Consider the following 21,536-nt stretch of genomic DNA (forward strand, 5'->3'; position numbering starts at 1 on the left):
ACCAAGCTGCTTTCCTCACAAGGAGTTGGCATTTTTAGGAAAAGCCTCTTTCTGGCAGCTCTCAGCTCCCATCTGCCAGCAAACACCCAGCCCCTGTGAAACACCCTCCTTCAAAACCCAGGGTCTGATCCTAACCCGGCCTGAGGCAGCCCCTGCTCCCCTCCAACAGCCAGAAGCCCCCATGAGGTCTTCAGAGAGCCCACGATGCCCCTCTCTGAATCCAGCAGGATGATGCTGGAGGTTCAATGGGGGAGATGTATTTTTAGAGCGGTGCTAAAGAGGGAGGGAAGGGAGCGGAGGAAGCCCCGTTGCACAGGAGTCACGTGCATATGCAAACGGAGCCTAATTGCCCCTCTTTAGAAACTAATCACTCGGGATTTTACAAGCCACATTATAGAACCTGACATGCTTATTTTTCCTTTTATTATGTTTGTAAGCAGTGATCCTATTGAAAAGAAAATCAAACCCTATTTTTACCAGTCACAACCATCTCCCTTTTTCTTTCTGCCTGCTTTATTTTCCTTTCTTTCCATCAGTTGAATAGAGCAGCATTTTCATGTGTATTAATTGCCCTGTAAAATGCCCTCAAAGTCATTAGAATTCCCCATTCAAAACTATTATCTGTGCCATTATGTCTTTGCATTATATTTATTTAAATGTGCCTCTTCTGGATTAGCTTATTTTTAACAGCTAGCCATGCCTGAAATATTGTTCCAGGCCAAGCTGTTCTCAAATCTTTATTTTATTTTTTAATGATAACTTCATAGAAGCTCTTGATGCTTTACCCTGAGTGGCATCAGAGTTTCATAGCTTTTAACCCTCTTTTTCTTTTGCTATTTCAGAAAGCCAGGCAATAAGACTTTTCTTTGGGAACAAGACTTCCTTACAGCAGGACTGCAAGGGTTCCTGCTGCAGTTCCTGGCTGTCACACTCACTTCAATCTGTTGATTGCAAAGGTGAGTAAAAGAATAAAGCCACGGTGATTTCCCACATGTAATGCAAAGTTGCTCTCCCCCCTCAAAACAGCCATGCAACATTTCCCACCCATTCGGACAGGTAATTTGGTCAACACTTAGAACCCTCCATGGCTTGAGTGGCTCCACTTCTAGAAGCATTTGATGGTGAAGATTCGAGGCAGCACTCTCTAATCCCAAGAGCTGCTTCATGGAAGTATTTCTTGCTTAAAGGGAAGTTCCTGCAGTGGGAAGCTGGTTTTCTGACCGACCTCACTTGCTTTTTGGCCAATGCCCCCCGACACTGAGCTTTTCCATGCCAAGAACCTCGTGAGAGGCTTGGACACCTCCGGGCACAAGCACAGGAAAGGCCCCTCATAAAAATTAGAGCCTGGACACTGCCATCAGCGCTTCACCCCGTGTTTCCCCGTCCCTGCTGTCTCTCAGGAGGGTTCTCCCCGCAGGAAGGAGCCAGCCTGGCACCGCAGCAGCACTTTGCCCCCGGCTCCTCCTGCTCCGCACCATTTTCATATTGTAATTAGAGCAGCCGTTGCGCGTCTGCCTTCATTAGCAACACCAACAGTTACTGAATGGGTGGATGTGGAACCAGCACATCCCCCAGCCTGACCCCCCGCCCCGAGACCCAGCAGCAGTGCTCGGTCCCCGCTTTGTGCTGCCAAACCACGCCACTGCCTCTCGTTACTGCACAGCCCCCTGAGACCATTCCTCCTCCTTTCTTCCCGTGTCATGCACCGGGATAACCGGCAGCTCCTGCTGAATGACTGAAGCAGCCAGCATTAACCTGGGGTCTCACCACGGGAACGTCCCTGCCTGTCTCTTCTTGCTGACACTTTGTGCTTTGAGGTCAAGATTTTAAAGGCCATAACACCCCCCTCGGTACCCTCCTTCCTTGGTGCACTATGAGGACACAGCCAGGGATGTTTGAAATTGCTCCCTCCCTCTGGGCTGTAGAAAAACCCTTCATCTGGGCACAGAGGAGGAAACACGCGCTTGTAGCATCTCAAATGATCTTGTGTTAATGGCGAGGCTCAGCCAAGAGCACACAAATCCTCAGGTGGGATCTGGGGTAGGTTATCTGCCCCGGTACAGTGCAAAAACCAAACACAACAGGTCCTTTTGCTCCACTGCCCATCCCAACAGTTGGGGCTCAGGCCAAGGACCGTGGCCAGGCTGCAGCAGGGACACACTCATGAGATTGCATTCAGAATGAATCCAGCCCATTTCCCTGCTCCCTGGCTGCAGCAGCTTGGTGTAGCTGGGCTTTCTGTGCAGGCAGGAGAGCTCTGCCAACCACCTCAGCAGGGGAGAGCGGCGCATTGTTATTCCTTATAAACATCTTTTCCACGGAGCATCAGCAAAATCTCAATTTTCATCCCATCCCTCATAACATTTCTTTGGAATATTTAAGAGCGACAGCAGCTCAGATCCTATCTGCTCTTACATCCTCCTTCATTTCCTTTTGCAGCGTCCAGATAACACCATGACCTGTACGGGCCAATATAGGTCTATAAAAAGATGGACAGATACTTGTGACACCAACAGAAAGCTTCTGCTCCAGCATCTAGCAAGTATTCCCCCAAAGGCAGGCAAAGGCTGATTGCTTTATTACACCACCTCCTTCTTTATCTGGCACAATAGCAGCACGTCACGTTTAACCCTTCCAAGGCTGACTGCTTTCTACTTGCTGTCTGGATGCACTCGGGAGCAATTCAGGTCAGGTTTCCAGTTGATATCAGAGCAGTTAGCTTGCCTCAGAGATCAGCTCCAGATCCACCAGGTTTCCCACCATCATAAACCAAGTTTTTCTGCCACTAGATGGAGTTTAAAAAGCCTAAAGATGACTTGCCCCTTCCCAGCCCATGTTCTGGCAGGACCCACGGAACAAGCCGTTGGTGTCTGGGGTCTGGACTGTGGGACACTCTGAAAACTCAAGGTTTAGCATCTACTTGCACATAGGTGAAAAGCACCAAGATAAAATGCAACATGCAGTGGGGCACTTGGCTTTCCCCAAGGGCTGGATGGGGCACAGACACTGATTCCCAGCGCCGCTGTGCCCGGCTGCTGCCACAGGATTTATAGAAAATACAGAATATCCTTCACATGTAGAAAGGATTTGCCTTCCAGGGATGTCCCATCCCTGGCAGTGTTCAAGGCCAGGCTGGACAGGGCTTGGAGCAACCTGCTCTAGTGGAAGGTGTCCCTGCCTGTGGAGGAGCTTTAAGCTCCCTTCCAACCCAAACCATTCCATGGTTCTATGATATCGATCTGCAGATTTCACTGACATTTACAAATAAATGATGTATTGCAGTTTTCGTTTTGCTTGCTGGGCTGACCCTAACGGCCTTTACATAATTTACTTTTGATTAAAGAAGTGCTTTGACGCAAAGAACTAAAAAAAAAACCCAACAAAGAAAATCAATACAATTAAGAGATCAGCTTTAAAAGAATGTGTTATGGCAGGAAAAAGAAGAAAGTCAAATCCTTTGAAGATGCTAGTATGAAAGTGTGATGTTTAAAGACATTTTGGAGATGAACAGATTCTCTACTTGCTGTGAGTTGGAAATCAGCTCATTACTGGGTTCAGTTGGATTGAATTTAAGGCCAGACTGTGGCAGCAGGTTCAGAAACAGTCGCCCCTTTTGCCAGGGTTGTGGCAGCATTTTGTATTCAGAGACTCATAACTCACTTGCATAAGAATGCAAAGGAGGAGCAGGCTCCACCATTCACTCCCATACATTTAAATATTTAGCAGTGTGCTACAATGTAAATAGGATCTACTGGAGATAGTGAAAAAATAACTTTCCTAGTTTAAGAAAATAGGGGTTTGCATTAGCCATATGTTCACTGAAACACCGCAATGTGCCAAATAATGGTGACAGGAAGTTAAAGTAATGTTCTGGTTAAGAATATCCAAAACTCTGTTTTTTGGGCAACTGACCTGTGCACATCACACATAACTAATGAGTGGTCTTGGCCCCTGCATAAAGGGAATAACCACAACCTGTTTGCATGTGTGAGGCATGACCAAAAGCAGCTTCTTTTCTTTACTGACTCCTCCCCCTGAGCAGCTATTCCACACGACTCCAACGTATCCTGTCTTCTACAAAAACTGGGAGGAAACACAAGTTACTGAGATGGCACCAGGCTCATCATGGATATTCCACAACAGCCGGGTGCTGCCTGCCCTGTTCTCCTCTCGTGTACTCTGAAAGCCAATAATGTTGAAAGGGAGGGAGAAAAGGAACAAGAAGATGTAAATCCGAGCGACACCCTGGCTGTAGCACACTTACTCAGAGAGGCAGGCTGCCTGCAAGCTGCAGGCATTTTGCTTTGCTCTTTTTGCATTCTTTAGCAAATCCAAGGCGTGACAGAGGACAAAACCACCCGACTCTGGATCCCTGATGGGAATCAAAGATCACACAGTGCTAAAGTTAACAGAAAACTTGCTTTTGCCACCAGTGGGCACAAGATGGAGTCTTAGAAAGTGCTGAACTGTAGAGGGCTGGTTACTGTGCATCTCCTCAAATCCCCAAATCCCCACTGCAGCACCCAGGCTCTGGAGGTGCCCAGTCCCAGCAGGAGCTGCTCCTGCTTCTGGTGCCGTGATTGAACTTGGCATTAGGAGACGAGAGAATTAGGCTCAGCATTATTTATAATGAATGACTTTGCATTCCCTGAGTCATGACGCTTATTCATCCTGTTATTTTTGTTATCCCAAGAATCAGTGTTCTGTAAACTCTGCAGGGATGTTTAGGAAAGGTAGAGCTGTTTGCATTCCCCTCTCCCTCAGCACAAGTCATGATTGCAAAAACAAAAAATCCCAGACAAAACACAGCCCCAGAACTACACACATCAAACCAAATAAATAAAAATGCAACGGCACTGACTGATCTGAAGAAAAACAATCAACTGTGAGCCAGTTTATTCAATCTGCCTAATGTAAGAAGGTTGCAAACATCCCACTGTTTATTCTAGGACTTTTTTTTCCCTTTTGGCAGCAATAGAAACAACTAACGCAGAACCACTCACTATTCAATTTGAGGGCTGAACACAGCAGAGCTGAACGCCAGCAGCCGAGGGGCAAAAGGCACTTGGCCCAAACCCTTTTTGCAATGACTCCTGCAAAATTTGTTCTTTGTAAACCATATTTAGGAGGAATTATCCTCACTGTGACACCCCAAGATATGCACAAAGCTGCTGCAGTTCTTTCTTGATTAACCATTAGAGTAATTTCTTTAAATCTGCCAGACATCAGCTCTTGTCATACCCTTCTCCGCTAGCTTGAGGAATACTTTGTACCTGGTACTTTCTCCCTGTGAACATATTTAAACAGCACCATCAGGTTGCTTTCTAATCTTCCCTTTGATAAGCTAATCAGATTGATCTCCAGAAGCCTGTCACCGCGAGGCATGTTTCTCAAACCACGGAATATGCCTCACACCTCCTGACAAAGCAAGCGCCCGTCCCTGGGGACGAGGCATCCTCTGAGTTCCAGAGACAGGGTGGAGACCCTCAAGGCACTTCATGAATATATTGGTATCATGCCACGGCTCAGACTAATGAGTGTCTTGGCCTAATCACCTGAGAGCATCTTGTTGTGAAACCAGACAGACGACACTGAACCTGAGATGTTACCCTTAGAAATTGCATCTATGCTTTGAACCAGCACAAAACCATGAGAAAGGCTGCACAAAGCTAAGCCCCTGTGCAATTCCCACTTGGGGCTTTTAAAACTGAGTTTAGATAGTGCTAAAAACAAGGCTTCATGGCAGAGTTACCCAGAGGAGGGTGTTTTGCTCTCACAGGTGAGCAGGCAAGGATGAGGCCAGTGCTACCCCCACAGAGCCAGAGCCAGCACCCAGCGAGCAGAGCAGGCACCGAGGGGGGCAGCAGCAAACAGAACTCTCGGAGGGGACCATCTGGAATTTGGGGAAGAATACAAATCCAGAACAACCCGATAAAGGTGTTGCTATCAAGACATAGGCAGTGATGCTTAATACAGGAGTAATTTGATAATATTCTCTTTTAGAGTCTTTCTGTAACGCAACATTTAAAAACCAAACTTGGACCATATAAAAGAATACCAAGACAGGACTTCTTTCCACATGCGTTATTCAGCAGATCTTAGTGCGAAACACGCATGAGCTCAGGGCTAACTGCACCCCTGAGCTGTCCCAGTGACATGGATGTTGAGGTACAGTGATCACTGCTCGCTGCACTGCAGTCCCCGCTGCTGCTCTGCCACAGTCCACACAACAGGACAGCACTCTGCTTTTCCAGGATGCATTTGTGGTTCTAAACACCCCCCCCGGCATCATTAAACCACAAATTTGCTCAGAAATCCTTGCACTGGATCCCAGAGGAGATGAAATACAGTCACTTGCAAGTGAGAGAACAACAATAAAAGGAGAATGAATGCTCCCTAAGTGCTTCCTAAACCAAAAATATTTGATATGCAGGCTGTGTACTTCTGCAATTATGAAGCTTCCAGCTCTGAGCTGGAACAGATGGAATGCTTTTTCCCTTGTCTCTCTTTGGTGATAAGGTGAATGGTTTCCTCCAGGGAAGAGTAGACAGAGTTGCTGACTTGGCAAGACTTGTGCCAAGCAGCTGGTTGCTGATAAAATGATGGGTCTGGATAGGCATGGTCTGGGAAGGAGCATAAGGGCTTTTCTGTCACCAGCCTTCCCAAGGAGGAATTGAAATGGTCATGGATATATTCATTAAAGCACGTGAAATGGGAAAACAACAGTCGTGATAGGAAGTTACTAGAAAGTGATGCAGATCTTGTGCGTATTTGTTAAAGTGGATTATTTCCTTTGGACCTTTTTGCACTGCAGCTTATAAATTCAACTTGAGCACTTGATCCTTGGGGCAACTTAAGAGTCTCACCAGAGAGGGGAAGGCAAACTCACAGCCTCGCCAGGAAACAGGGGAAAGGAAAGAAGTGATGACAGCACAGTTTTGCTCTTCAACAGTTTTGTTCTAGAGGGTCTCAAAGCTCAGTCTGAATATTGAATCAACCTGTACTTGCACAACCTTTGCCTGAAATAAGCATATATTATTAACCTCAATGGAAGCAGAAACACTGAGATAAGTAGCTACCAGTCTCTAGAGATAAGTTTAGGTACTCACACCTTTCATGTACACGCTGTCGGGCTCTGCCTGTGAGCTCACTCACTATTCTCACTATTCCACGTGCAACAATTCACACTTGCAAATGGGGCTTCTGGACAAGCACATACCTGATTAGATGCTCAGTTAACACTGGTAAATCTTTGAATATCTACACAACCCCCAAAGTGAAGTATTACAAAATGCATTTGTAAGCATTCACCAAAGTCACTTTACTACCTCTCCCAGGACATGTAAGTTTGAATGATAGACCCACAAACGTTGACTCTCTAAAGCTGGCAGAAACAAAGAACAAGCACACACACCTCCTCCCTCCGTGCGCTCTTGGGAAAAGAAACCCCCACATACATTTAAAAATACTGATTAGCTCGACTGCTGAAGAAGCTGAGACTGAGCTTCCAGATCAGAACCTAAATAATTCACTTTGAGAAATGTTACCAGACTCTTTTGAATGGGCTGAAAAAGGTTAAACCCATGTTAGCCACGTAACAAATGACATATAACATCCATCTGCTGGTGGCATTTTTGTTCGCCTCTTCCCTCTCTCCTTTTTCTCTGAAGCCAGAACATTTTGTTGTCTAATGCTATTTTCATGCAATACCCATCCCTGCTGCTCCTCCACCCACCTCTGCAGAGCAGGGCTTTGCGGTTTAGATAAGCATCAGCACTCCTAAATGCTTACTCAAACCAGGCCACCCACCAAGCTGCAGACCTGTTGAGGTGACCAAGCTGCACGTTCAGAGCAGAACCAACGACTAAACATCAGGAAAAAATTCTTCCCTGTGAGGGTGCTGAGGCGCTGGCACAGGGTGCCCAGAGAAGCTGTGGCTGCCCCATCCCTGGCAGTGCTGAAGGACAGGCTGGACGAGGCTTGGAGCAACCTGCTCTAGTGGAAGGTGTCCCTGCCCATGGCAGGGGGTTGGAACTGGATGAGCTTTAGGGTCCCTTCCATCCCAAACCACTGTAAGGCATTTGAGGCTGAAGGCAGCAGCTCAGCCACCTGACATACCTGTTCCCGATGGAGACTCGCATGGCGAAGCAGCGGGGAGGGTTCTGTGTCTGTCAGAGAAGGACTCTGCTGCCTTCACTGAGAAATTGTTTGCCGTCTGTAATGTCAGGGGCTCTGCCCTCCATTCTTTTCCCAATCATAACACAACAAAGCCATTTGGATTTCTGAAATGTCACTGTGTCTACCCAGAGACCTGGCTCAGACAAGGTAATTATCCCTTCCTGTCACCCTTTCATATTCTGACTTGTTTAAAAAGAAGTGGTTTTTACTGAGTCTGTCAAGCGGTGTCCTAGGAAATGTTCCTGGCTTCCAGGTGAAAGTAGCCAACTCCAGAGACACTGCCACGCTGGGATGCCCTGCTGCAGGCCATCTGCATGAGGCTGAACGTGCATGAGCTGTCCCATCTCTTCCCAGCACTACCACAGGAAAGCACAAAACCAGGTCAGGGGTTTAATACCTGTACAGGTAAATCCCCACAGGAAAAAATCTCTACAGCTGATGATGCTCATAAACTGTTCAATATCCAGATCCTGTGTCAGGGAGACCCAAAGAACAGCAGGGAAGGACGATGCTCAGTTCTCATGGATTTCAATAGGATGAGGGAAACAAACTGCATGGGGCTTGCCTGAAAAACATCTCGCCTATAATGATCATTCAAGTTAATACTGACCACAGGGATTCCCACTTACTCACTGCAGGGCTTCCCTCAGCTCTCTAGCAGCAACTGAACTGAATCCCACAACTCGTTTCCTCCTGTGTAAGAACCACTTGGCTGCAGTCTGCTGAGATCCACAGGATAGAGCATGGGCTTGACTTAATCACAGCAGCAACGGGGCTTTTAATCCCAAAGAAATAAGAACAAATGAAGACCAGATTTAGACTTTGGACACGACACAGGGAAAACAAAGGAATCATCACAGAAAGCAAGCAGTTAATGGTCACGAATGTGCTAGAGGTATTCCAGTTCTGGAAGGACACTTAGGTACCTATCAACACTTATGAATTAGGCTCATTACTAAAATAAGATTCCACTAACTTTCCAGCCTTGCACACATGGTAAAATTAAACTGGGGGAGATGGGAGGAGGTCAGTTAAATCCTCATCAGGCCCTGTTAGTAGTCTCTGCTGCCATTCATGCTGAGCACTGGGATTTGATATTAACCAGAAGCATTTGGCTGCTTTTCTGCTGAAAAAAAAAAAGCACATTTTAAAGGGGAGAGATCTTATCGTTCATTTTACATAGATCAGTTCTGCAGCATCTTGATATATTTATAGTTTTAATACATAACCATAAATGCCCCCTAAACAAGGGATATTGCACCTTTAGATTACTATTATTGCTTTATTGCTCATTGTAACCGTAAATTAAGAGCTTCCCCTAGCAATGCTGAAAGAATAGAGAATTAGATCACAATGTACATACACTAGAGCCTATTAAGGCATTGCTATTCCATAAAAGTCTTTATAGTTTTTAAGTGTACACCTATAAGTGTTTCAATTAAAGAACTACATGCTTGCCTAGTAATTGCCCTCCCATCTGAGATAGGGCTTTGCAGCAAAAAAGAAAGAAGCAAGACTAAAAGGTGGAAAATTGGAACATAAAACACTGAATATGAAACTGCCGTAAAAAGAAAACTATGGGTTTAAATTATGCTTATTAGAGCCATTTGCATGGTTTAACTCTTGCACTCTGGTTGCTGTAAGGAATCTCATGTTTGCTTCTCTGGATGGAAAACCCTCTCCTTGGGTGTCATGAGTTCTCAAGCCTTGCAGATCAGTCCTTGGGATGAAATGGCTTTGTTTTCTGCAGGAAAGCTGCCACCATAAATCACTCCAGAATGACCGTAGAGGTCCTTCAAGGTGGGACAACATGACAGAAATATCAAGTCCAGACTTGGGATTCCCAGAGCAGAAGACAAGACGTGGTGACAAGAACCATGTCCCTACCTGTTGGAAGGATGACATCTTGTGGTAGGATGGGTCAGAGGACCACGAACTAATTAAATACAGTAAATGAAGCCAAATTCAACATATTACAAAGAGGACAGGGCTTTGTGCAGACATTACAGGGGGAAAGGAGAACCTCAATCAACTGCACTTTGATTTTCATTACTTTAAACTGCAGGGAAAAAATTTATCACTTGTGCTTTGGTATCACCTCCGAGTTCAGCAGGCAGGGAGACGTGCCTGCTCATTGCAGAGCCTCACATGAGCCCTCCTGTTCCCCTGCAGCATGTCTGTGTGGGTACCCTCACCTGAGAACTGAGCCCGGGAGACTGCTGGAGCCGGCTTTTCATTTCAGCAGTACACTGTAATCCAGCAGCTCCAAGGGGGGGACACAAAGATGAACTCGGAAGGTTGTGGAGAGGGAATTAATAAGGAAGCTCACTGTATCATCTGCAGAGTCACTCTCTCGCTTGTGACTGCTCTTGAAAATAGCCTCAGCTCCTGCAGCAAACATCAGTTCACTGTTAACCTCAAAAGCAGCTGCTTGTACGAGAGAAGTCTGTGCGTGGGGGACAACCGGCATCAGAGATGGAACTTGACTTCTTACACCCTCGGAAGCTTGCCTGGCATCATTGACAGCCTGTGCAGCATTTCTATGTGCAATTCTTCAAGAGCTAACGAGTGGGATGGGAGGTAGAAATGGGTAACACTCGATAAGCAGCAGACATTAATTAATGCTATGTTACAATGGAATTCAGCTGAAATAATGTATGGAGGCCACATGAATAGTAAAAGGAAATTCATCATGGTTAATGTTATTACACTGAATGTCAAAGGCAGCAGTGATGATTTGCCACTTACTGTATAATGTAATGTAATCTAAATGCAATTCTGGTTGGATAGCCTTGAACATCCATATTGAGCAGGACTGGCAGAAAAAACAGGATTCAGTCCTTCTCCGTGGGCAGTCTACAGTACCCTCAACTAATGTGCAAGTCCAGCTTCTGAATGAGGCATCCGTTTGCCAGGACATAACCAGAATGGATTTTAAACACAGGTATATGGTATTTGTCCTCCTTTTTTCAGGTTCACTGTAACTTTTGGGCATGCTTGGATTTAGCAGGCTGATTCTGGCATTATTTTGGGGTAAACTTGAAAAAGCAAATCAACTTTTGGCGGCTGTTTTCCTCCTCTCCATCATATATTTCTATGCCGTCCTCCTTACTGGGAACCTTCTTGATATACAGATTTTTAAGCTCTTTCCAGTGGATGACGCCCATCCAGTAAAATTTAGATCTCCTTAGAGACATCTGGTTTTAATGAACATTGATGAGACCCCAGGAAGTGTTTACAGCCCATGAGAGTCAAAGCAGGGTGACTAGTTCAAAGAGATCTATTAAACTGATTTCACATTCTACAATAAAAGCCTTTCCTCTATAAAATAACATCTCTGCCAGAGTTTTCTCAGTATTTCTCAACACAAAAATGCTTCTTTCAGAAGCATGTTTTGTTTAAAGCATTCCAGAACAAAACCCATTTACCTACGTTCTATCTATAAGGTGGCGCAACCAGCAAGTCCACTTCCACAGAAAAAGCCTTTTGCCTGGAATTGTGCATGATTTCTATTGTTCCTCCCCCAGCCCATTACGTGTTGGGTTTCAGTAGAGACTTTTGGGAATATAAGTCAGTTCAAGATGGTTTTGTAACATCTGACTCATTTTCCCCTGCTACAAGATACTGCAAGGTTTAGCATGAGAAATACAATCCTGTAGCTATTGCCTGATGTATGTAACACTGTCTAAAGCCATCATTATACATTCCCTTTTGAAAGGGGAAAACTACACAGGGATTTATTTTTATTTTAGATATCTAAAAATCAGCATTCACTGCAGCACTATAGATTCTAATTCTTTCAAAGAAGTAGTGTATAACACTTGCAATTCATTTCACCAGAGTCCCACGTAACTGTTCTACTGCTGGTTTGTCAGTGAAAGAAAAACATTGAGCTCTCCATTAACTTGAGCTTACATTTATGAAAAGAAATACACTTATGTATCTTTTAGAAGATTCTAAATAGTTATTATTTATTTATGGAGCCCTGGAAGCATGCTAGGCATTTCACAGGCACGCAAAGAGAACTTGCAGTCTAAACAGTCAACAAATAAACCCAGCAGAGAAGGGAAGAAGAAACAAACCCTCTCTTCTCAGTATTTCTTGTCTTTGACACACTGCCCTACCTCTGCCACTTCATCTCAATTTTCATCTTACTTGCAACTGCTCTGTACCTTTTCCAGCATCATTTGTGCCAAAGCAGGGAGCGGGTGGGAAGGACTTCTGCCTGATGGGTCCCTGCAGTGAGAGCATCCAGTTACACTCAATGTAGGTGAAAAATAGACAGAGCTCAATATATGCACCTTGGGTTGTGCCCAGGCATGGCAAGGTGCAGCCAGGAAAGACATCTGTGAAGCGGCACTGCTGGGTGATGGGCTCAAGTCAGGCACCACCTTACAACCACCACTCTCACACACCCTCAGCCTCACAGTTCAAACCCCTCCACAACGCCAAGGTGACGATGAGAGCAGGAGGAGGACCCCAGCTGTGGGTTGATCCCACCAGACAGCCATGGAGAGGGCTTTGTGCTTCGAGGCTCTGGTTTCCGAAACATCCACCATCATGTGGGGAAGTAGGAGCTTTCTCCTACCAAGCAAGATCTGTAAGTGCAGGTGGCAAGCCTAACTTCAAGCCTGCAAGAGCTTCTAGATACACAGCATTTTTGGCATTAACCTTTAGAATGAGCTTACACTTCATTAGCTGCCCAAGCGGGATGACTGGCTTTGTAAACACAGGTTCAGCATCGTTTTCCTTCGTGCCAACACCAACAGACCTAGAGCTGGCTTGTTTCCCCAAAAGCTGGTTGTCTTCTCACAAGTCCCCTCCCACCGTCTTTTATTTGGCCAAGTAAAGAGCAGCTAAACTGACTCCTCACATACTACATAAGTAAGAAATAATGAGCACTTTGCTTTTACTTACTAAGAGTTTGAATCTACAGACAGACACAAGAAAGAAAAATCAGTGCGAGGCTGAAGTTCCATTTTTGGGGAAGAAAATTCCATTTCTTTCAGTTAAGAGAACTCCAGAACATCTGAATGTTTATTTGCACCTTTCTTCCCGACCCTGCAGTGTACCCATACTTGTTTCTCACACAAATATTAGCTTCCTTGGACAGCCAACATACGACAACCTGAAATAAATCTTCACACCCCACAGTGACCACCACAGAGGCGGCTGTTGACAGGTCAGTCGCGTACCAGGCACCAGCAGTGGTCTCTCAAGGCATCTCTCAGGTACACACACTGGTTTGGGTTGGAAGGGAACTTAAAGCTCATCCAGTTCCAACCTGGGGAGTGCTGGGGCTCAGGGGTCTTTGTGGCTCACCCTGCAACATCCATAGTGTGCCAGATCATCAAACCTCACTCTTTCATGTTTAATAGTTTAAGACTATTTATTAGCACCTGCACTCAAGAGAATCTGCCTGTGCCATGATGCAAATGAAGAATCATTATTTTTCACTCCTTACCCATTTCATCGTGCTGGGTCTCTTCCCCACCCTGCTGTCTGCAGCCTACAAATGCAAAGGTGAACGCTGGAGAACATGAGATTTAGTTTTCCTCCTCCTTTCCTTTGAAGGAGCTAACAAGAGCCAGGGTGACATTTATGGAATAATTAAAAGCAACGTTGATGAGCCCAGTAGTCGCAATTTTGCTTTTCAATTGAAGAACCTTTTTAACTCTGTGTCATCTCTGGTCAGCAGCTTTACAGCTGTGACAAGGCATTTTTACAGAAACACTGTTAGAGGTTGTAAACTTTAATGACCTTTTTCTTTCTGGGTCCTTGTTTTTCTAAACCTGTAATTAAGCAGTGCTATATATATGGATGGAAAGGATAAGATAAAAAATGCATATCACGATAAAAATCATCTCTGTGCTCACCACTACGAACCCTAACAGTGCTGCAACCACAGATTCAGCTGTGGCCAACCCTGCAAGAGGAGTCATTACTGTAACTAAATTAGACCGTTTGTTTTCTTTCCCTCAAATCGAATTGTGTAGGAGCTGCTTTATTGCAAAACAGACATTAAAATTCCAGCTAGACCTCAGAGAGAAAGTAATTTCTATTTTATCAGCACTGTAAAGCTGTCTTTATGTTCTGAAGCAGGAAATATTGCAGGGATATTTATAGCTCCAGCACCAAAGCAGTTTGAATAGAAACGTTCCCGCGGTCGGCAGAGCTGTCACGCTGCTCGCTGGAGCAGGGAATTTTAGTGAATTTGTGAATTACTGTTTCAGTCTTGACAAGTCTTTCAAGGAGGCTGGTGTGTGTCTGGAGCTGCTCTGTGGTTTCGGGATAATGATTAAAGGCTTGGATCACTTGAAGAGGAGATGTAAATGGTATCTCAGAGATAATCAGTTCCAATCAATGAGACCTTCTAACAAAGACCAAGGTGTCCAAACTTTGCTGTGCTCCAGCAGCTCAGCACTGGGCTCCCTTTTACTCCTCCTTTTCCACCAGCTTGAGAAGGTGGTGTATTGTAGCACTAGGAATGCATATTCCTCATTGCTGCCCAGGATTTCCACAAAGGATTAGTAACTTCTTCCTTCCATCACCTTTGAGGCGCAGGCAGGAATACTGCCTTATTCATCTTTGTCATTGTCCTCTACAGTGGATTTAATACTGCCATTACACAGATGAATAAACTCATGCATGGAGAGGATGGGATCATTTGTCTTAGCAAACTTCCTAACTCTGTGGAAGAGGCAGGAGAGTACTGTGGATTTTCCACATAGTTGTGACCACCCTGGCCTTTGTAATTAAACAGGGGTTACTAATAGGCTACACTGGGAGGAAATGTACTCCACTCCCTGATTAAGCCCATCCATTATCATACATGTGGTAACAGACTGTTTTAGGAATCCACAGCACAAAGTATTACAAACACACTGCAGAATGCAGCCTAACTAATGTTCCTATCACACTGTAAATAAACTCATCTGCATTGTGGTGGTAAAACACATCTGTAGCCCAGTAACCGTTAAGAAGGTCAAACTGAGTCTTCCATTGCTGTGTGAAGTTGTGGGTTTACAGTGGTTTATAGAGCCAGTGGCTCTTGCCACATGCATGAAACCAGCTGGAAAGTTTGAGCAGCTCCTGCCTGTCCTGACTTGAAAATAGATCTAGTTTCATGTCTCCAAACCTCACAGCACATGTGGCAGACCAAGGTTCTCCAAGGCACCTCACCACCTCTCCACCGTGCTGCCCATGGTGTCACTCTTCAGGTACAGACAGCAGCAGCTCATTCACATTTTCACACCCGTATCTGTCTGATTTCACCAGCCAGGGCTGCTCAGACAAGACTGAACTACAAGGTTTGCACATAGACACAAACAATTTAGACATCAGGAGCACGGGTTCTTGGTCTGCAACTTGTCAGACTCTTAACAAGCCTGTAGAGAGGCCTCGACACTTACACTTGAGCTTTTCTAAAGTGATTGTTCTATTGAGTAGGGTCTTATTTCATGGAGCCGAATTGAGAAGGCTGGTGAAAAAGATCCTGTCTGGCCACAACTGCAGCACGAAAGCGGCACATTTTGTTCACAATACAATTCTTTCAGCCCTTAAAATCTTCATCCAAACCAGCTCAGGCCTCAGGCAGATCTCACCTCATGGAAATGAAGTGATTTAATTCATGTGGAGTCTTCACATTGTCCTGGGTCACACAGCTGCACCAGGAGACAAGAGGTGTCCATGCACCTGCATCAGAACCACCTTTTCCATAGTACACTGAAGACTCCTCTGGTTTGGTATAAGAACAAGCAGCAAAAAAGCCCCATAATCACTTTCAGAAACATTAAATAGCAAAAAAATACCAAAAGAAGAGCCAGCAAGGCCTGGTTTCTGTTCCTATTGCCTCTACCTATAGCCACATTGGACAGGGCTTGGAGCAACCTGCTCTAGCAGAAGGTGTCCCTGCCCATGGCAGGGGGTTGGAACTGGATGAACTTTAAGGTCCCTTCCAACCCAAACCATTCCATGATCCCTGCAGATACCCAAGGACTGCTTCTCTCTAACAGTAGACAAGCGCACCACGAAGATGAGATCTGCATACAACATTAGTGCTTTATTTTCTACTCCTCTGAGGTGCCTCACCAGGACTATGAACTTCTGGAGTTTCTGCCACTGAAGATGAAAGACAGCAGCTCTCTCCCGGAGCTGGATAGTTTATCCATACTTGCAGTTTGTAGCAGTGCATTTCTCTCCCCCACATCTATAAATAAAGCTGGTGCTTTGGCAATTACTGATGTCTGCTGTCATGTTGCAAGGCTGGGGTTTGATGAAGCACGTTGTGTTATAGGCTAATATTTCTCATTTCTAGCATTCTCTAATTCTATTTTTTATGGAAATCAAGCTACAGTTTTATGCACAATGATTCTTTCTATTTTTATTTTTTTTTAATCCTCCCTGAGAAATGGGATGGGGATGAATGATGGAGGGAGAGATCTGGCTGAGTGTGCATCTCAGGAAGTGAGGGGAAAAAATGAGGCTCCACACAACTGCTTTCTGGAGGGATCTCTGCACAAAGGAGGGAGCCCTCCAGCAGCACCTGCAGAGGCTGCAACAGCAGAGAAAAGGACAAACCCTTCAAGAAGGTAGAAAAGTGGGGTTTGAGTCTAAGTAAAACAGATCCTTGACTCCAGGCAGGGCAACAGCTCCATTTGTAAACATTATTTCTGAGGGGTTTCCACTTCTCTCTGAGCTCAATTTGTTGCCCAATTAGATTTTTGTTTCAACTTACCATTTCCCTCCCTTTCACCTTTTATTCTGCTACTTCTTTCTCATCATCATTCTTTTTCTTCTGTAAATCTGTGCAGTTTTCTCCTCTCTTCCCTGTGAGCTTCACTTCAGCCCTAAAATTTACTTGTGCCTTGCAAATCCCATTCCCACTGAATCTCATTCCCATGAAGACGACCTGCAAACCATCCTCCCTTTCCTTTGCTCTGGTTCTTTTCTATCCCATGCTCCTTTTGCTGTGTATCTATTTATGCTACATTTAATTGTTATTAACATCACAGACCTGATCCAGTTCTTACTGAAGTCAGGGAAGATTCCCATTGCTATTGATAGGTGCGAGTAAGAAAGAGCAGCTTTGCACCTAGGGGTGATAAGTGTCATTTAGAACTGAGGGTGCTCCAGGAATAACAGGATGAGGCTTGATGTGTCTGCATAGCTAATGCAATCAGCCTGGTGAAAGTAAATGCAGCAGCTTTGCCTTCTGCTCTATCGGGCCTTCAATGGACATATGTCTCCAGGATGCTGATAATAATCAGCTGTTTGAAAGGAATTAGCTGCCTTTTCATTCTCTCCCTCTTTCTAGCTCTGCTTCATGAATTTTCTCTTGTGTTTAGTAGACCCATTTATAAAATATAGATTCCTATTGATTCCCAAGGAGAATGAACATTAATATACTCTAGTGTCCATCTGTTTTCTCCCCCACATGGCAGAGAAAAAGATTTATATGACTTTTCTGGGTACGCTGCTGACCTGCAATTGAGTCAACAATCAAGTCACACTAAATTAAACAAAGATATATTTCTTTTGCTGGCCCTCACAAGCCTGCTCTGCCAGGCAGCCCCCGGGGAAAGGGATGCATCTCCTCCATTAGGTCAAGCAAAGCCACATTTACCTGGACCAGAACTAAAATCATACACAAAGATCACCTGAGCAGCTCGATACCATTTACCAATAGGAGTTTTGTGCAGTTACAGGATGTAAGATAGACCTTATATCCCTACAGACATACAGGAATGTCTATATACAGAAATCTCTCTGCATGGGTGTGTATGAACACATCCATGTGAATATACATGCTTGTTCCTCCCCCTGCCCCAGATGCCCTTCACAATTAAGTGAACTCTTCATCTCTAATAATGACCAGTAAGCTGCTTTGCTTTCAGCAGCTTCAATAAGATGCTGTGCCACAGAAAGAGCTTTGAAGAACGAAAAATGAAAGATGCCACAAAACATCTCAAGATCAATTGCTGTAATTATTGTTTGAATAATTTCTCAGCCATTATTCAGGCCCTGCATATTTACATGAAAGGCTAGTTTCAGGCCAACTAGAAGCTCTGTAGCTTTTGGATTTACAGCTTATTGTGTACAAAAGACTTTGCAGGGCACCCTTCGGAAATGCATCCTGAGATTTTTGAGAAGATAAAATATAAGTTCCTTTAATCTTACTGTCCTTTATCTGCTACTCATTACTGCTCAATACATTTTCTAGGGAGCCTGTGACAATGACAGCCTCGATGGCTTACAACTATACAACTTCTTTTCCCCATTTCCAATAGTGACATTTACAAACTGCCAAGTACCCAGGACGTATGCACCGGAAAGGAGATCTTCATCCTTTCTGCATTAATTCAAGGTTCAGAGTCTCCCTGCACTGCCAAGGGAAGGGATAACAAAAGGGACAGCAAGAGCTTCATAAGCTCATAAATATGTGACAAGCTGTCTTGTCTTATTGCTCCTTTTAGCACCCTGTGGGACTGGAATTGATAGTGTAATAGACTTCCTCCCAATGCCACTGAAACCATCAGAAGGGGGTTCAGTTTTATCAGACCTAATTTTTATGCTGACAAGAAAAAAGAATTACCAGTGAAAGGCAAAATATGAGCTGTTTGCTACAGCATTAATTTTCAACATCTGGAATGGGATATAATGTGTGCAGATGTTTTGTAATGAAGACAGGTTACAAGGAAAATAATATCTATTGTGTGTTGCTGTTGCTCATTCATATAAACTGACATCTGCTGAGGCTGGAGGTAAACTCTCATCCAGGCTGGAATAATATTCCATCTGCTATGCTAATGCAGCTGAACATCACTCGTCCCTTAAGTCATCCTTGACAGGTCTAGACCTGGAAAGACTGTTGGAGATAATATGGAGGTTATATGTTGGACTTATCTAAATGTCTTCTTACACTGCAAAAAAAACTACTGAGAAATCTCAGCTTAGGCTGTTGAAGTCATACTGGAAAGTCTCTCATCCACACAGGCCTTTCACATTCAGATACTCTGAACAGAAGTTGGAATCTATTTCCAAAGGAGCTATTTAGTAGCAAATAGTTGGAAGCTACATTCACAAGGCCAAGAGGAAAATCCTGCTCAAACCTGTTATACTCACTGGTATATAATGGGCATGATGAACCCAAATGCTGATTTTTCTACACATGGAGGCATTTTCCACTAGTGTCAGAATTTTTATGGGGTTTTTTTGACTTTGCAACAGAGCAAGTTTGGGGTCTTTGGCTGAAACTTGTGCCAGCTGGACAACTGTTTCTGAAGGAATGGGATGGTCCTTAAGGTCCTTCCAACCCAAAGCATTCTGTGCTTACATAGAAATGCACGGTCTGGTTTTATGTGAAGTGAACCTTCACTCCAATCATCGATGGGACAGGCACAGGTCCATGCTTATCCCTGACTCCATACAACGTGGTCCTTACATGGAACCACACTCATTTTCTGACCAAAGCTGCTCAGCACTTACACTTCAGGAGTCCCATCTCTAAGATACAAACACCAGCCCAGCACTAGGATGGCATAAATATCCCCACAACAGGAAAACCAGAGGAGAAGTAGGGAATCACAGCCCCTTACAGTTTTCCAGTATCCTAGGATTCCCTTTTTGTGGGAAAGGTCTCCAATCCATATCCACAATATCAAACATCTCAACGGGGCTTTTTTTCCTTCTCATTTGCTTTTAAAAATTGAAACCACTGTGCACCTGAAGGCAAGAAAACGTGCTCTGCGTGCTGAAATCCTCCCCTCAGACTGCAGTGGGAACAGGCCCCGCACCACCCGTGCTCGGCAAGAATTGGGTCGCATGTCAAACACTTCAAAACAAAAGGGGGGGGGGAAGAAGCTCAAGGCAACTCCTGGAATAAACCTTTGAGGAACCAATGAGAAACTGCCACCAAATGAAAGCATTACAAGAAAACAGATGGAAAATGAGAGGAACATCAGAAAATCAAATGACATGTTTGAAAGGGCAAAACATCAATACTACCCAGAGAATTGATAGAATGTGTCATTTTAAAGGATGCTGTAAAGCAAAGAAAACACAAAATGCATTATGACTATGAAAGGGAAGGAGAAAAAAAAACCCAGCACACGCATCTACCTTTATAGATAGCTCCAGTATCTACAAAATTAGATTTGATTTTCAAGACTGAGTGTATATGTATGTAAATATCCAAAGGAAGAGACACTACTGTTCACAGAAGGTTTGAAGTCATTAGAGAATGACAGTATGTGAGACATGAACATCGGCAACATTTGTTCATTTACCTTGGTGAAAGTCACAGATTCACTGTCTGTGCTTAGAAATTCCTCCCAAGAACATTCTCCCCCTGAGCTGGGCCTGCTGTGACACTTGGGGGTTGATGCACCCTCTGTTTGCTCTCTTCCAAGCCACCTGAGTGAGGGGACACACTCTCCAGTGCGTATCTACTGGCAAATTGAATATGAAAAACAATTAACCAAAGCACTTTGATCATCACATTAGATACTGGTTGTTTACCTCGGGGATCCTCATGTGAAGAGCCTCTGAGCACATTATCCAGAATAACAAGTTTAAGAAATGAGACATGAGGTGTTTCAAATAGGCACCAATTTACCTTTTTTCATGCTAGAGGGATTAATTCTTCCTTCATTTCTTCTACAAGTAGCACTCTTAAAAGCCAGACTATATCCCCAACAGGAACAAATGAGGGCAGCTTATGAATTAAGACCAGCCTGTGACATTGGCTGGACTGCTGCTATATGCTCATCATCTCCATTTATATCATCAGGACCAGCAGCTATGTCATAAACCAGCCACGACAGGCACTGCACTGCCAAGCACTAGGAAAAAAAAATAAATAAAAGGATAAATCCATTTTTTTAAAGTGAATATTCAGCCAGTCCGGATGGGAAGAGATCTTTGGACCAGGAGTGTTTGTTTCAATGACCAGCTCCTGCATTCCAACCAGCCTCAGCGGTGTCAGCAGCCTGGAGAAAACTACAGGATCCCAGACTGGTTTGGGTTGAAGGGACCTTAAAGCTCATCCAGTTCCAACCCCTGCCACGGGCAGGGACACCTTCCACTAGAGCAGGTTGCTCCGAGCCCCTGTGTCCAACCTGGCCTTGAACACTGCCAGGGATGGGGCAGCCACAGCTTCTCTGGGCACCCTGTGCCAGCGCCTCAGCACCCTCACAGGGAAGAACTAAAAACTAAGAGATAAAATCTAAGAGATATTAGGAAATACTAGGACATTTATATATTAGGGGGTATTAGGAGATACTAGATATTCCTGATATCTAAGCAAAGGTGTCCTACAACTCACAGAAAACAGCATATCAGTGAGAGAGATTTAAGCA

This window comes from Strigops habroptila, chromosome 18, assembly GCF_004027225.2.
Source record: "Strigops habroptila isolate Jane chromosome 18, bStrHab1.2.pri, whole genome shotgun sequence".
Lineage (NCBI taxonomy): Eukaryota > Metazoa > Chordata > Aves > Psittaciformes > Psittacidae > Strigops > Strigops habroptila.